Below are 17,884 nucleotides of genomic sequence, written 5' to 3' on the forward strand. Positions count from 1 at the left end.
TTATAGTGCCATCTATGGACCGATCTCCATAAAATTGTTTACTGTGACCTCAAATTGAACCCATACACATGTGTACTGAGTTTGGTGAAGATATATCATTTACTTCTTGAGTTATAGCCATTTTAGTAAAATAGGCTCCTCCCACAATAATTTACCACATTCTAGTATTATTTACTATGATTCTAACATGATTTACATAGTTTACCATGATTTTATCTTAGTTTACCTTGATTTACCATATTCTAGCATGATTTACCATGATATACTACATTCTAGTATGATTTACCATTGTTTACTGTGATTCTAGCATGGTTTACCATAGTTTATCATGATTTATCATAGTTTACCATGATTTACCCTGTTCTAGCATGATTTACCATGATATACCACATTCTAACATGATTTACCATAGTTTATCATGGTTTACCATGATTTACCCTGTTCTAGCATAGTTTACCATGATTTACCACGTTCTAGAATGATTTGCCAGGATTCTAGCATGGTTTACCTTGATACACCACATTATAGTATTATTTACTATGATTTACCATGTTTCTAGCAATTATGTGAAGTGTCAGTGCAAATGAAGTGATAAACACTGACAAAATCTGATTGTGTTATGATAGTTATTGTTATATAAGTGATTTTTAGAGTCTAAATATGAATGTGAGCACATGTGAAAAGACTTCATTAATAAGTAGAATGGCCAGCAGAGGGCAGAAGAAGACCACTTATTGGCTCAGTTTCACTTTAAACTTCATGATTTTCACCTGTTTTCTGGACTAAAGCAAACCAGTTTTTCCATGTTAACTCAATAATGCATGCTTACACACACACACACACACACACACACACACACACACACACACACACAGAAATAAACATACACAAATACAAATATGTTTTTAATGTTTTGGAATATGTTATTGAGAAAATATATGTATTGGTCTATTAGAATTCCTTTGTGATCTAATAATATAAAAAAGAAAAGAAAAAAAAAGAAAAAAAGATTGCTTTTTAAAGCATTTGTTTGTTTCCCAATACTGAAAACTAATGAAAAGGTCATGCGTAATCCTGCTGCTCCCTCTAGTGGACAGTGGTATTACAGCTTCCATCTTACAGTTGAAGTGTTTGAATGAATTAATGAATGGGAATTTGGTTTTTCACTTATATCTCGGGAACCAGAAGGCGAAAAATTCTGAAACTCAGAGCATAGAGAGTGCTTGAGGAGCCCTGTTGAATGAGACCATCAATTACTTACTATGATTTACCATGTTTCTAGCGTGATTTACCACATTACTAGCAATTATGTGAAGTGTCAGTGCAAATGAAGTGATAAACACTGACAAAATATGATTGTGTTATAATAGTTATTGTAATATAAGTGTTTTCCATGTTAACTCAATAATGCATGCTTACACACACACACACAAATATGTTTTCAATGTCTTTAGGATGTGTTATTGTGAAAAAAAATATTTTAATGGTCTAACCATTTCATATATTTCATTGTGATCTATATTATCAGTCCAATAATAAATAAAAAAATAGCTTTAACCATTTGTTTGTTGGCCAAAGCTGAAAGCTGATAAAAAGATTAATACTATGTGTAATACTGCTGCTCCCTCTAGTTGACAACAGTGGAATTACAGCCTCCATCTTACAGTTGAAGTGTTTGAATGAATGAATGGGAATTTGGTTTTTCACTTATATCTCGGGAACCAGAAGGCGAAAAATTCTGAACCTCAGAGCATAGATAGTGTTTGAGGAGCCCTGTTCAATGAGACCATCGCGGTGTTTTTGGGCGATTTAGTTCGGGAGTTATGACTGTTCAAAGGCATGTCTTTTGAGGCTTTTATCTCTGGAATGCCCAGGGCAAATTACACCAGATTTGAATCGAAGCTAGCCAAGGACAGGCCCTTTCCAACGAGCTCTCACACAAGGTTCAGGGTGGTCTGGGTCGGGAGCTACGGCCGTTCAAAGTCGGGGGTCTCGCGGTCTACCGATCGCCGGGGGGCGCGCTCCCGAGGCCCGCGATGACACGTTTCGATCAAGAGCGTGGAGAGGACCTTACCATCAAAATTTGAGCGCGCAACGACTTTCTGTTTTCGAGTTATGAGTGAATTTGAACTGGGGGGCGTGGCCTAAATGCCGTTTTACTTTCGTTTTCATGTTAAATGTTAAAATAATGATTTTATAAAGTCTAAATATGAATTATATAACAATATTAGGGAGTAGTATGATGAAATGACAGCAGGGGGCAGTAAAATACCACTTATTGGCTTAATATGGTATTCATTTTAAGGCTACATATTGAAGTGACCCTATTATAGCTATCCAAATGAAGTAATTCAACTTTTTCTGACAATTATTGATCTAGTGAGTCCAGAGAATTGTATTGCACTAGTTTTTAACATTATGATATGAAAATTATATGATCACATATGGAAAAGACCATTTACAGCAATACAGGCAGTTTACCATAGGAAATATATGATTTTAAAGCTTTTTAACAGTTATAGTGCCACCTATGGTCTGATCTCCATAAAAATTTCCATGCTTCTTTAGCATGTTATGTCACATATGCTCATCAATTTTCGTGAAGTTCTGAGTTTTTATTTGTGATTTATAGGCTTTTGAGTGTATTTTGGCACACCCATTTTATAAATGACCCTATTACAGCCACCCAAATGCAAAAGTTCAACTTTTTTTTGATAATTATTGATCTAGAGAGTCCAGAGAATTGTCCTAGACTGGTCTGGTTCTGATCGGGCGAAAAACCTAGGACTAGTTCGCAAAAGTAGGTTTTTAACATATTCATGAATATTTAATGAACTGTTTGATTGACAGCAATGGTTCTTGAGGCAAAGTTGTTCAGCATGAGCAGATCTATCAGATTATATGCATTTTGTGACAATAAGTGTAACACCACGTGATTACAGAGCCTTAAAACTCGTTAGCGCCAACTAGTGGCCGATTTCTTTCAAAATTCTTACAGACCTCTAGGGGCTTGAGCCGAACATGCCCACCGAGTTTCGTTCCGATCGGACTTCGTTAATAGGTGCTCAAACCTCATTGGCCAATGGCGGCCATGTTTTTCGAGATACGCCAATATCCTTTTAGACATACATGGCCCCTTGGGCCAAGACACTGCATACCAAATTTCAAGTCATTCGGAAAAACGGTCAGGTGTCTATACGTTTTTATTGTTTTATAGCGCCACCATGAGGCCAATCGACGCAATTTTTTTACTGTGACCCCAGACTGAACCCATACACATGTGTATCAAGTTTGGTTAAGCTATCTCATTTACTTTTTGAGTTATAGCCATTTTAGTAAAATAGGCTCCTCCCACAATGTTCATTTTATGCCCCCTAGCGACCATGAATAAAAATTTCGACTTTTTTTTGACAATTATTGATCTTCAGACTCCAGAGAACATTTCTGCACTGGTTTGGTTCCGATAGGGCAAAAAACCACAGACTAGTTCGCAAAAGTAGATTTTTGACAAAATTCAAAATGGCGGAAAATCTATCATGGCGGAAATGAAATCGGAGATATACGTTTTGTTCGTCAGGCGTCCAGCTTTCCAATGATATAAGACACTTGAGTCTACGACAAACGGTCTAGGAGTTATGAGCTGTTTCGCGCTTTTGGTTGCTATAGCGCCACCTATGGGCCAATCGGGGTCATAATCTCTAAACCTCTCCTCGATTTTTGTACTACCATCTGGCAAAGTTTCAATGCTCTAGCCCTTATGGTTTGGGCTGCACAATGCGTTTTACGGCAGAAGAATAATAATAATAATAATAATAATTAAAGCTGCAAGCAGCATTTATCGGGGTTCAAGCATTTAAGGCCTTTAAGCACAAAAGCATCAAAAGTTATTAAGTTTTATTTAGCAAGCATGTAACCACTGACATAATAGATGGCATAAAAGACCATTTACAGCCAATACAGGCAATGTACCATAGGAAATATGTGGTTTTAAAGCTTTTTATAGGAGTTATAGTGCCATCTATGGACCGATCTCCATAAAATTGTTTACTGTGACCTCAAATTGAACCCATACACATGTGTACTGAGTTTGGTGAAGATATCTCATTTACTTCTTGAGTTATAGCCATTTTAGTAAAATAGGCTCCTCCCACAATAATTTACCACATTCTAGTATTATTTACTATGATTCTAGCATGATTTACATAGTTTACCATGATTTTATCTTAGTTTACCTTGATTTACCATATTCTAGCATGATTTACCATGATATACTACATTCTAGTATGATTTACCATTGTTTACTGTGATTCTAGCATGGTTTACCATAGTTTATCATGATTTATCATAGTTTACCATGATTTACCCTGTTCTAGCATGATTTACCATGATATACCACATTCTAACATGATTTACCATAGTTTATCATGGTTTACCATGATTTACCCTGTTTTAGCATAGTTTACCATGATTTACCACGTTCTAGAATGATTTGCCAGGATTCTAGCATGGTTTACCTTGATACACCACATTATAGTATTATTCACTATGATTTACCATGTTTCTAGCAATTATGTGAAGTGTCAGTGCAAATGAAGTGATAAACACTGACAAAATCTGATTGTGTTATAATAGTTATTGTTATATAAGTGATTTTTAGAGTCTAAATATGAATGTGAGCACATGTGAAAAGACTTCATTAATAAGTAGAATGGCCAGCAGAGGGCAGAAGAAGACCACTTATTGGCTCACTTTCACTTTAAACTTCATGATTTTCACCAGTTTTCTGGACTAAAGCAAACCAGTTTTTCCATGTTAACTCAATACACACACACACACACACGCACACACACGCACACACACGCACACACACGCACACACACGCACACACACGCACACACACGCACACACACACACACACACACACACACACACACACACACACACACACACACACACACACACACACACACACACACACACACACACACAGAAATAAACATACACAAATGCAAATATGTTTTTAATGTTTTGGAATATGTTATTGAGAAAATATATTTATTGGTCTATTAGAATTCCTTTGTGATCTAATAATATTAAAAAAAATTTTTTTTAAAAAAGATTGCTTTTTAAAGCATTTGTTTGTTTCCCAATACTGAAAACTAATGAAAAGGTCATGCGTAATCCTGCTGCTCCCTCCAGTGGACAGTGGTATTACAGCTTCCATCTTACAGTTGAAGTGTTTGAATGAATTAATGAATGGGAATTTGGTATTTCACTTATATCTCGGGAACCAGAAGGCGAAAAATTCTGAAACTCAGAGCATAGAGAGTGCTTGAGGAGCCCTGTTGAATGAGACCATCAATTATTTACTATGATTTACCATGTTTCTAGCGTGATTTACCACATTACTAGCAATTATGTGAAGTGTCAGTGCAAATGAAGTGATAAACACTGACAAAATATGACTGTGTTATAATAGTTATTGTAATATAAGTGTTTTCCATGTTAACTCAATAATGCATGCTTACACACACACACACACACACACACACACACACATATACAAATATGTTTTCAATGTCTTTAGGATGTGTTATTGTGAAAAAAATATTTTAATGGTCTAACCATTTCATATATTTCATTGTGATCTATATTATCAGTCCAATAATAATAATACAAAAAAAAATAGCTTTAACCATTTGTTTGTTGGCCAAAGCTGAAAGCTGATAAAAAGATTAATACTATGTCTAATACTGCTGCTCCCTCTAGTTGACAACAGTGGAATTACAGCCTCCATCTTACAGTTGAAGTGTTTGAATGAATGAATGGGAATTTGGTTTTTCACTTATATCTCGGGAACCAGAAGGCGAAAAATTCTGAAATTCAGAGCATAGATAGTTCTTGAGGAGCCCTGTTGAATGAGACCATCGCGGTGTTTTTGGGCGATTGGAGCCCGGAAATATGACCGTTCAAAGGCATATCTATTGGGGCTTTTATCTCTGGAATGCCCAGGGCAAATTACACCACATTTGAATCGAAGCTAGCCAAGAACTGGCCCTTTCCAACGAGCTCTCACACAAGGTTCGGGGTGGTCTGGGTCGGGAGTTTCGGCCGTTCAAAATCGGGGGTCCCACGAATTTGCGATTCGTGGGGGGCGCGCTCCCGAGGCCCGCGATGACACGTTTCGATCAAGAGCCCGGAGAGGACCTTACCATCAAAATTTGAGCGCGCAACGACTTTCCGTTTTCGAGTTATGAATGAATTTGTACTGGGGGGGCGTGGCCTAAATGCCGTTTTACTTTCATTTTCAATTTCCATATCTCAGACAGACAGTGTGACACAATTGTCAATAATAATACTCCAATAGATGAGTTTTGACAAAATGTGATTGTAAATGTTAAAATAATGATTTTATAAAGTCTAAATATGAATTTTATAACAATATTAGGGAGTAGTATGATGAAATGACAGCAGGGGGCAGTAAAATACCACTTATTGGCTTAATATGTCATTATATTCATATAAAATCACCTTTTGAAGAAGTTAAACTTTTTTTCTGATAATTATTGATCTAGAGAGTTCAGAGAATTGTGCTGCACTGGTTTTGAACATTATGATATGAACATTATACGATAATAGATAGAAGACACCATTTACAGCAAATACAGGCAATTTACCATATAGGAAATATATGGTTTTAAAGCGTTTTAACAGTTATAGCGCCAACTATGGTCCGATCTCCATAAAATTTTCCATGCTTCTTTAGCAGGTTATGACACATATGCTCATCAATTTTTGTGAAGTTCTGAGTTTTCGTTTAGGATTTATAGTTATAACTATATAGTTAAGCAGTTTTCTGCACTAAAGCAAACCAGTTTTTCCATGTTAACTCAATCATGCATGCACACACACACACACACACGAAGACAAATGTTGTTGTTGTTTTTTCAATGCTATTGGGATATGTCATAATGAAAATATATTTGAATGGTCTATAAACATTTCACAAAGTCTTTGTTAGCTATTAATCAGAAGATTCAGAATTTATTCAGAAACCTAAGACTACACAAACACATTATGTTGTAGATACAGACATTTGAAATATATGATGTGATAAAACTGTCAATACTAATACTTTAACGGACGGATTTTGACTAAATGTAATTGTAAATGTTAAAATAGTGATTTTATAAATTTTAAACAGCAGGGGGCAGTAAAATACAACTTATTGGCTTAATATGCCATTATATTCATATAATTTTCACCTTTTTAACTGTTATAGAGGCAAATTTTGTCCGATCGGTCTGAAAATTTTCATGCATGTTCAGAGTGATATTTCACTGGCTTTTTAAGAAGGTCTGAGTCATTCATTAAAGAGATATAGGCTTTCGGGGACACTTGGTAAAGGCTACATTTTGAAGTGAACCTATTATATCTATCCAAATGAAGTAGTTCAACTTTTTCTGACAATTATTGACCTAGTGAGTCCAGAGAATTGTATTGCACTAGTTTTGAACATTATGATATGAAAACTATATGATCAGAGATGGAAAAGACCATTTACAGCCAATACAGGCAGTTTACCATAGGAAATATATGGTTTTAAAGCTTTTTAACAGTTATAGCGCCACCTTTGGTCCAATCTCCATAAAATGTTGCATGCTTGTTAATGATGTCATGTCACATATGCTCACCAACTTTTGTGAAGTTCTGAGTTTTCATTTAGGATTTATAGGCTTTTTAGTGTATTTTGCCACGCCCATTTTATAAATGACCCTATTACAGCCATACAAATGCAAAAGTTCAACTTTTTTTTGATAATTATTGATCTAGAGAGTCCAGAGAATTGTCCTAGACTGGTCTGGTTCCGATCGGGCGAAAAACCAGGGACTAGTTCGCAAAAGTAGGTTTTTAACATATTCATGAATATTTAATGAACGGTTTGATTGACAGGAATGGTTCTAGAGGCAAAGTTGTTCAGGATGAGCAGCTCTATCAAATGATATGCATTTTGTGACGATAAGTGTAACACCACGTGATTACAGAGCCATAAAACTCGTTAGCGCCAACTAGTGGCCGATTTCTTTCAAAATTCTTACAGACCTTTAGGGCCATGAGTCGAACATGCCCATCGAGTTTCGTTCCGATCGGCCTCCGTTAACCTTGTCTAATAGGTGCTCAAACTTCATTGGCTGATGGCGGCCATGTTTTTTGAGATACACTAATGTCCTCATAGATATACATGGCACCTTGGACCAAGACACTGCATACCAATTTTCAAGTCAATCGGACTAACGGTCAGGTGGTTATAGCCCATTTTAGGTTTTTTTCATGTTATAGCGCCACCATGTGGCCAATCGCCGCGATTTTTTTACTGTGACCTCAGATTGACCTCTTACACATGTGTACCGAGTTTGGTGAAGATACCTCATTTACTTCTGGAGTTATAGCCATTTTAGTAAAATAGGCTCCGCCTTCTTCAAACGTTTTGGCACCCCTTAGCGACCGTGAATCGAAATTTCAACTTTTTTTCGATAATTATTGATATTCAGACTACTGTGAACATTTCTGCACTGGTTTGGTTCCGATCGGGCGAAAAACCAGGGACTAGTTCGCAAAAGTAGGTTTTGGACAAAATCCAAAATGGCGGAAAAATTTGCATACCGGAAATAAAATACCTCCTATATTTCTTGTTCGGCTTGAGCCAAGGATTCCAATGATGTATGACACTTGAAGCTGAGACAAATGGTTATTGAGATATGAGCAAAATAGTGATTTTTTTTTGTTTTTTGCGCTATAGCGCCACCTATTGGCCAATCGGGCTCATACTTTGATAACCTCTCCTCGATTTTTGTACTACCTTGTGGCCAAGTTTCAAGTCTCTAGCTCTTACGGTTTGGGCTGCACGATGCGTTTTAGCGGAGAAGAATAATAATAATAATAATAAAAATCCTTACAATTACAATAGGGTTTCAGCACTTCGTGCTTGAACCCCTAACAAGCAGCATTTATCGGGGTTCAAGCATTTAAGGCATTTAAGTAGAAAAGCATCAAAAGTTATTAAGTTTTATTTAGCAAGCATGTAAGCACTGACATAATAGATGGAAAGGACCATTTACAGCCAATACAGGCAATGTACCATAGGAAATATATGGTTTTAAAGCTTTTTATAGCAGTTATAGTGCCATCTATGGACCGATCTCCATAAAATTGTTTACTGTGACCTCAAATTGAACCCATACACATGTGTACTGAGTTTGGTGAAGATATCTCATTTACTTCTTGAGTTATAGCCATTTTAGTAAAATAGGCTCCTCCCACAATAATTTACCACATTCTAGTATTATTTACTATGATTCTAGCATGATTGACATAGTTTACCATGATTTTATCTTAGTTTACCTTGATTTACCATATTCTAGCATGATTTACCATGATATACTACATTCTAGTATGATTTACCATTGTTTACTGTGATTCTAGCATGGTTTACCATAGTTTATCATGATTTATCATAGTTTACCATGATTTACCCTGTTCTAGCATGATTTACCATGATATACCACATTCTAACATGATTTACCATAGTTTATCATGGTTTACCATGATTTACCCTGTTTTAGCATAGTTTACCATGATTTACCACGTTCTAGAATGATTTGCCAGGATTCTAGCATGGTTTACCTTGATACACCACATTATAGTATTATTTACTATGATTTACCATGTTTCTAGCAATTATGTGAAGTGTCAGTGCAAATGAAGTGATAAACACTGACAAAATCTGATTGTGTTATAATAGTTATTGTTATATAAGTGATTTTTAGAGTGATTTTAGTAGAATGGCCAGCAGAGGGCAGAAGAAGACTATTATTGGCTCACTTTCACTTTAAACTTCATGATTTTCACCTGTTTTCTGGACTAAAGCAAACCAGTTTTTCCATGTTAACTCTATAATGCATGCTTACACACACACACACACACACACACACACACACACACACACACACACAGAGAAATAAACATACACAAATACAAATATGTTTTTAATGTTTTGGAATATGTTATTGAGAAAATATATTTATTGGTCTATTAGAATTCCTTTGTGATCTAATAATATAAAAAAGAAAAGAAAAAAAAGAAAAAAAGATTGCTTTTTAAAGCATTTGTTTGTTTCCCAATACTAAAAACTAATGAAAAGATAATATGCAATACTGCTGCTCCCTCTAGTGGACAGTGGTATTACAGCTTCCATCTTACAGTTGAAGTGCTTGGTTTTTCACTTATATCTCGGGAACCAGAAGGCGAAAAATTCTGAAACTCAGAGCATAGATAGTGCTTGAGGAGCCCTGTTGAATAAAACCATCAATGATTTACTATGATTTACCATGTTTCTAGCGTGATTTACCACATTACTAGCAATTATGTGAAGTGTCAGTGCAAATGAAGTGATAAACACTGACAAAATATGATTGTGTTATAATAGTTATTGTAATATAAGTGTTTTCCATGTTAACTCAATAATGCATGCTTACACACACACACACACACACACACACACACACACACACACACACACACACACACACACACAAATACAAATATGTTTTCAATGTCTTTAGGATGTGTTATTGTGAAAAAATATTTTAATGGTCTAACCATTTCATATATTTCATTGTGATCTATATTATCAGTCCAATAATAATTTTAAAAAAATTGCTTTAACCATTTGTTTGTTGGCCAAAGCTGAAAGCTGATAAAAAGATTAATACTATGTCTAATACTGCTGCTCCCTCTAGTTGACAACAGTGGAATTACAGCCTCCATCTTACAGTTGAAGTGTTTGAATGAATTAATGGGAATTTGGTTTTTCACTTATATCTCGGGAACCAGAAGGCGAAAAATTCTGAAATTCAGAGCATAGATAGTTCTTGAGGAGCCCTGTTGAATGAGACCATCGCGGTGTTTTTGGGCGATTGGAGCCCGGAATTATGACCGTTCAAAGGCATATCTATTGGGGCTTTTATCTCTGGAATGCCCAGGGCAAATTACACCACATTTGAATCGAAGCTAGCCTAGAACGGGCCCTTTCCAACGAGCTCTCACACAAGGTTCGGGGTGGTCTGGGTCGGGAGTTTCGGCCGTTCAAAATCGGGGGTCCCACGAATTTGCGATTCGTGGGGGGCGCGCTCCCGAGGCCCGCGACGACACGTTTCGATCAAGAGCCCGGAGAGGACCTTACCATCAAAATTTGAGCGCGCAACGACTTTCCGTTTTCGAGTTATGAATGAATTTGTATTCGGGGGCGTGGCTTAAATGCCGTTTTACTTTCGTTTTCATGTTAAATGTTAAAATAATGATTTTATAAAGTCTATTCCCTAATATTGTTATATAATTCATATTTAGACTTTATAAAAGTTTAAATATGAATTATATAACAATATTAGGGAGTAGTATGATGAAATGACAGCAGGGGGCAGTAAAATACCACTTATTGGCTTAATATGGTATTCATTTTAAGGCTACATATTGAAATGACCCTATTATAGCTATCCAAATGAAGTAGTTCAACTTTTTCTGACAATTATTGATCTAGTGAGTCCAGAGAATTGTATTGCACTGGTTTTTAACATTATTTTATAAACATTATATGATCATAGGATGGAAAACACAATTTACAGCCAATACAGGCAATTTACCATAGGAAATATATGGTTTTAAAGCTTTTTAACAGTTATAGTGCCAACTATGGTCCGATCTTCATAAAAATTTCCATGCTTCTTTAGCATGTTATGTCACATAAGCTCATCAATTTTTGTGAAGTTCTGAGTTTTCATTTAGGATTTATAGGCTTTTTAGTGTATTTTGCCACGCCCATTTTCTAAATGACCCTATTACAGCCATCCAAATGCAAAAGTTCAACTTTTTTTCGATAATTATTGATCTAGAGAGTCCAGAGAATTGCCCTAGACTGGTCTGGTTCCGATCGGGCCAAAAACCAGGGACTAGTTCGCAAAAGTAGGTTTTTAACATGTTTGCGAATATTTAATGAATGGTTTGATTGACAGTAGTGGTTCTTGAGGCAAAGTTGTTCAGCATGAGCAGATCTATCAAATGATAGGCATAATGTGACAATAAGTTTAACACCACGTGATTACAGAGCCATAAAACTCGTTAGCGCCAACTAGTGGCCGATTTCTTTCAAAATTCTTACAGACCTCTAGGGCCATGAGTTGAACATGCCCATCGAGTTTTGTTCCGATCGGCCTCCGTTAACCTTGTCTAATAGGTGCTCAAACTTCATTGGCCGATGGCGGCCATGTTTTTTGAGATACACCAATGTCCTCATAGACATACATGGCACCTTGGACCAAGACACTGCATACCAATTTTCAAGTCAATCGGACTAACGGTCAGGTGGTTATAGCCTGTTTTATGTTTTTTTCATATTATAGCGCCACCATGTGGCCAATCACCGCGATTTTTTTACTGTGACCTCAGATTGACCTCTTACACAAGTGAACCGAGTTTGGTAAATATACCTCATTTACTTCTGGAGTTATAGCCGTTTTAGTAAAATAGGCTCCTCCCACAACATACATTTTGGCGCCCCTTAGCAACCTTGAATCGAAATTTCAACTTTTTTTCGATAATTATTGATCTTCAGACTCCAGAGAACATTTCTGCACTGGTTTGGTTCCGATCGGGCGAAAAACCACAGACTAGTTCGCAAAAGTAGGTTTTTGACAAAATTCAAAATGGCGGAAAATCTTTCATGGCGGAAATGAAATCGGAGATATACGTTTTGTTCGTCAGCCGTCCAGCTTTCCAATGATATAAGACACTTGAGTCTACGACTTACGGTCTAGGAGTTATGAGCTGTTTCGCGCTTTTGGTCGCTATAGCGCCACCTATGGGCCAATCGGGTTCATAATCTCTGAACCTCTCCTCGATTTTTGTACTACCATCTGGCAAAGTTTCAATGCTCTAGCCCTTACGGTTTGGGCTGCACGATGCGTTTTAGCGGAGAAGAATAATAATAATAATAATAAAAATCTTTACAAATACAATAGGTGTTCAGCACTTCGTGCTTGAACCCCTAAAAATCTTTACAAATACAATAGGTGTTCAGCACTTCGTGCTTGAACCCCTAATAAAAATCCTTACAATAACAATAGGGTTTCAGCATTTCATGCTTGAACCCCTAATAAGAAGAGACGTTTTTGCCAGTTATAGCGCCACCTATTGTCCGATCTTCACGAAACTTGGCATGCTTCTTCACCATGTTAGGACACATATGTCCATCGATTTTTGTGAAGTTTGGTGTTTTCCCTTAGGTTGTATAGGCTTTTGAGTGTTTTTTGTCCCTCCACTTTCCTAAATGACCCTGTTACAGCCAGGCAAATGCAAAAGTTCAACTTTTTTTCGATAATTATTTATCTAGAGAGTCCAGAGAATTGTCCTAGACTGGTCTTGTTCTGATTGGACCAAAAACCAGGGACTAGTTTGCCAAAGTAGGCTTTGGACAAAAGTGGCCATATAAATTTTTTTTTTGCTCAAATCGGGATTTGGAGATAGCCATGTTGTTCGTCTGGAGCCAGGGATCACAGTGATGCTAAATTTGAGCCTCTAGGACAAACTATGTATGAGTTATGACCAATTTAGTAAATGTGGTCATTATAGCACCACCTATTGGCCAATCTGGGCCATATTTTGATAGGTTCTCCCCAAATTGAGCACTATCATTTGGCCAACTTTCAAGGTTCCAGCTCTTACGGTTTGGTCTGCACGATGCGTTTTAGGGGAAAATAATAATAATAATAAAAATCCTTACAATAACAATAGGGTTTCAGCATTTCATGCTTGAACCCCTAAAAATCAGTACAATTACAATAGGGTTTCAGCACTTCGTGCTTGAACCCCTAATAAAAATCAGTACAATTACAATAGGGTTTCAGCACTTCGTGCTTGAACCCCTAATTAAAGCTGCAAGCAGCATTTATCGGGGTTCAAGCAGTTAAGGCCTTTAAGGCCTTTAAGCACACAAGCATCAAAAGACATTAAGTTTTATTTAGCATTTAACAACTGCATTTAACAACTGCCATCATAGATGAAAAAGTAAATTTACAGCCAATACAGGCAGTTTACCATAGGAAATATATGGTTTTAAAGCGTTTTTACAGTTATAGCACCTTTTTGCCTGAGTCTTCTTATAGTCTTGCCTGATCTCCACCACTTATATTAGTAGTACTCAAAGTGTGCCCATATATATGTGTCAGATTTGTTGTAAATATGTAATTTTGATAAGGAGTTTAGACAATTATATTCAGTGGCGTAACGAGCCAACACCGGGCCCTTAAGTAGGATTATCAAGGCGGGCCCCTTGATGACGCAATTGATGACATTGATGACGCAATGTCCGCGAGTAGGCTACCATGAATAGGGCAGGATATGATCATACACAGCATATAAGAGATGAGATGACTAACAAAATCAGGAGTAGCCTACGCTCACCAAAAACAAAACAAAAAAACAACAAAAAAAACACTGGTGACAGCGCACTATAAAACATTGTTAGGCCTAGGTCTAAATACATAAAAAAGATGCTCTCTTACATTATAGCGGGATTTTCCGAGCTTTCCTTTGTGCAACATAATCCGCCATTTTGTCCTACAAAGCAGTCAGGAGAGTTAGTAGATTAACATTGGAGGATTTAAATTTGAAAAACAGTGTACTGACGTCTTAGCACTTTAAAACAACATTCCTTTTATGTTCATTCATGTTTATTTTAATGCTATAAATTAACTAGAAGGAAGAGATGATCAGTTCACAAGCAGCTTTAACTGAGCCTCGAGTCTACAGCGATCTGTCAGACACATTAAAGAGTCACAAAACGGTATTTATTGTTTAAATGTCTCTAAAAAATTACTACATTTGAAAGGTGAGACTTTGTTTCATATCAAAAGTACTTGTCTGTCAGCGCGCAGTCTTTTCTCTGATCCGCAATGTATTTTTCACTGTGTGAGAACTTGGTGTGGTGTGAGAGTGGCGTCGCTTGTCAGACATAGCAACAGTAACTAAAGTGGGCGGGTCTTTGCGAACGGTCATTGACAGTATGGACGGGGATTTGCCAGTCCCAATTCAAAACAAATTTCATCACAATCCATCATTGTTCGTTTCAAACATGTGAGAGCATCAAAATGATTCATGGGTGAAATTGATTGGATTTAATTAATTTTTTTTTTTGTTCCTATCATAATTTTAACATTTTGGCATTATTGTTTAGCTATTTACCCATGTTTTCAAATTTCCTTTGTTTTTTTGTTGTTGTCTCGATTGGACTAACGGCTTTGAAGATAACCACAATTTTTTAAAGCTCTAAATGACACTTACAAAAACCATAAGGCGAAACCTGGCATGTTTGGTATTGTTGGACTCGGCAAGGATTCAGGAGTCTTAGGAGGTCACTCCTGTGAAAAAAACACGGGCTTGAAACTTCTAAGGCTCCTTCAAGGCATTGTGCCAATAACGTATACTGAGTTTTTTGAGATACACCAATGTTCTCATAGACTATTGGTGCTTTTCCACTGCATGGTACGGCTCGGTTCGGAACGGTTCGGCTCGCTTCGCTTTTCCACTGCGTGGTACGACTCGGCTCGGTACGGCACGGTTCGGTTCGCTTTAGCTCGGTTGCTTTTCCACTGCAGTTAGTACCACTTCAAAGTGGGTGTGACTGATCGTTATAGTTGCCGTCTCTACTGCCATGACATCATATTAAATGCGAATTTTTCATTCCGGGTTTCCCCATCCGCTCCTCGGCAACCAACAAGAGGAACGTCTGCACCTCGTCCACTGACCACGATTCAGCCATTTATTTTTTTAAGTTTATACTCTTTTTTTGAATCAAATACTTTTAAAACAGGCGCTACAGCGTTGGCTGTTGTCTACTGGCTATTTAAATCTAGCGGGTTTAGTGTCTCGTGTTGTAAATACAATGACGCTGGTAGTGATGATTCTGTCTGACCAATCAGTGATCTGCAGTGTTTTCACGTCACATTTTAGTATCGGTACGGTACGCTTGGAACCTCAACAGAGGTGGTACCATTTAAAGCGAGCCGAAGCGAGCCGTACCGTACCGTACCATGCAGTGGAAATGCGTCATAAGTGAGCCGTACTGAACCGAGCCGTACCGTACCATGCAGTGGAAAAGCGCCAAAGCGTGCCGTACCGAACCGAACCGTACCGTACCATGCAGTGGAAAAGCGCCATATCATGGCACCCTGGACAAAGACACTGCGTGCCAATTTTCAGTAGACTAACAGTTGGGTGCGCTTATAGCTATTTTCATGATTTTTTCACTGTTATAGCGCCACCAAGTGGCCAATTCTCACGATTTTTTTCATGTCAACTCAGATTGAGCTTATGAACATGTGTCCCAAGTTTAGCGAAAATATCTCTTTCCGCTCACAAGTTATAACCATTTTATAACGCCACCAAGTGGCCAATTGCCGTGATTTTTTTTCACGTGACCTCAGAATGAGCTCATGAACATGTGTCCCAAGTTTTGCGAAAATATCTCTTTCCGTTCACAAGTTATAACCGTTTTATAGCGCCACATAGTGGCCAATTTTGGTGATTTTTTTCAAGTGATCTCAGACTGAGCTCAGGAAGATGTATGCCAAGTTTAGCAAAAAAATCTCTTTCCGTTCACAATTTATAACCGTTTTAGTAAAAGTGGCCCTGGTGCCATCAAATATTTTGGTTCCCCTTATCAACCGTTAATTGAAATTTTGAATTTTTTGGATGATTATTGATTGTCAGACTCCAGAGAATATTCTTGCAGTGGTTTGGTTCCGATCGGGCCAAAAACCTAGGAGAAGTTTGCAAAAATAGGTTTTTCAAAAAAATGCAATTTACTCGAAATTGGCGCCTGAAGGGCGAGCAAATCGGAGATAGCCATTTTGTCCGCCTTGAGCCAAGGATTCCAACGAGATAAGACACTTGATCCTGGGACAAACGGTCTAAGAGTTGTGAGCGATTTAGTACTTTTGGTTGCTGTAGCGCCACCTATGGGCCAATTGGGGTCATACTCTGATAGGTTGTCCCCAAATTGAGGCCTACCATCTGGCCAGGTTTCACGTCTCTAGGCCTTACGGTTTGTCCTGCACGATGCGTTTTACGAATCCTTACAATTACAATAGGGTTTCAGCATTTCATGCTTGAACCCCTAATAAGAATGAAGGCTTTTTGCCAGTTTTAGCGCCACCTATGGTCCGATCTCCATGAAACTCTGCATGCTTCCTCACCATGTTCTGACACATATGCTCATCAATTTTTGTGAAGTTCTGAGTTTTCATTTGGGATTTATAGGCTTTTTAGTGTATTTTGCCACGCCCCTTTTCTAAATGACCCTGTTACAGCCACCCAAATGCAAAAGTTCAACTTTTTTTCGATAATTATTGATCTAGAGAGTCCAGAGAATTGTCCTAGACTGGTTTGGTTCCGATCGGGCCAAAAACCAGGGACTAGTTCGCAAAAGTAGGTTTTTGGACAAAATCCGACATAGCAGAAAATTTTCCCTGCCTACATCCAAATCGGAGATGGCCATTTTGTCCGCCTTGAGCCAAGGATTCCAACGATATAAGACACTTGATCCTGGGACAAACGGTCTAAGAGTTATGAGCGATTTAGTACTTTTGGTTGCTGTAGCGCCACCTATGGGCCAATTGGGGTCATACTCTGATAGGTTGTCCCCAAATTGAGGCCTACCATCTGGCCAGGTTTCACGCCTCTAGGCCTTACGGTTTGTCCTGCACGATGCGTTTTACGAATCCTTACAATTACAATAGGGTTTCAGCATTTCATGCTTGAACCCCTAATAAGA

General features: G+C 37.6%; 1 long non-coding RNA gene across 1 annotated transcript in view; it reads right to left on the reverse strand.

The window, feature by feature from the left end:
- Positions 1-9,042, reverse strand: part of LOC309485880 — a 157,905-nt gene extending 148,863 nt beyond the window's left edge. The window contains exon 1 of the long non-coding RNA XR_014201299.1: positions 8,558-9,042. This is a non-coding gene — a long non-coding RNA (uncharacterized lncRNA). The remainder of the gene's footprint in view (positions 1-8,557) is intronic.
- Positions 9,043-17,884: the final 8,842 nt, after the last annotated feature.

This window comes from Leuciscus leuciscus, assembly GCF_965113295.1.
Source record: "Leuciscus leuciscus genome assembly, chromosome: 21".
In the NCBI taxonomy this organism is placed as follows: domain Eukaryota; kingdom Metazoa; phylum Chordata; class Actinopteri; order Cypriniformes; family Leuciscidae; genus Leuciscus; species Leuciscus leuciscus.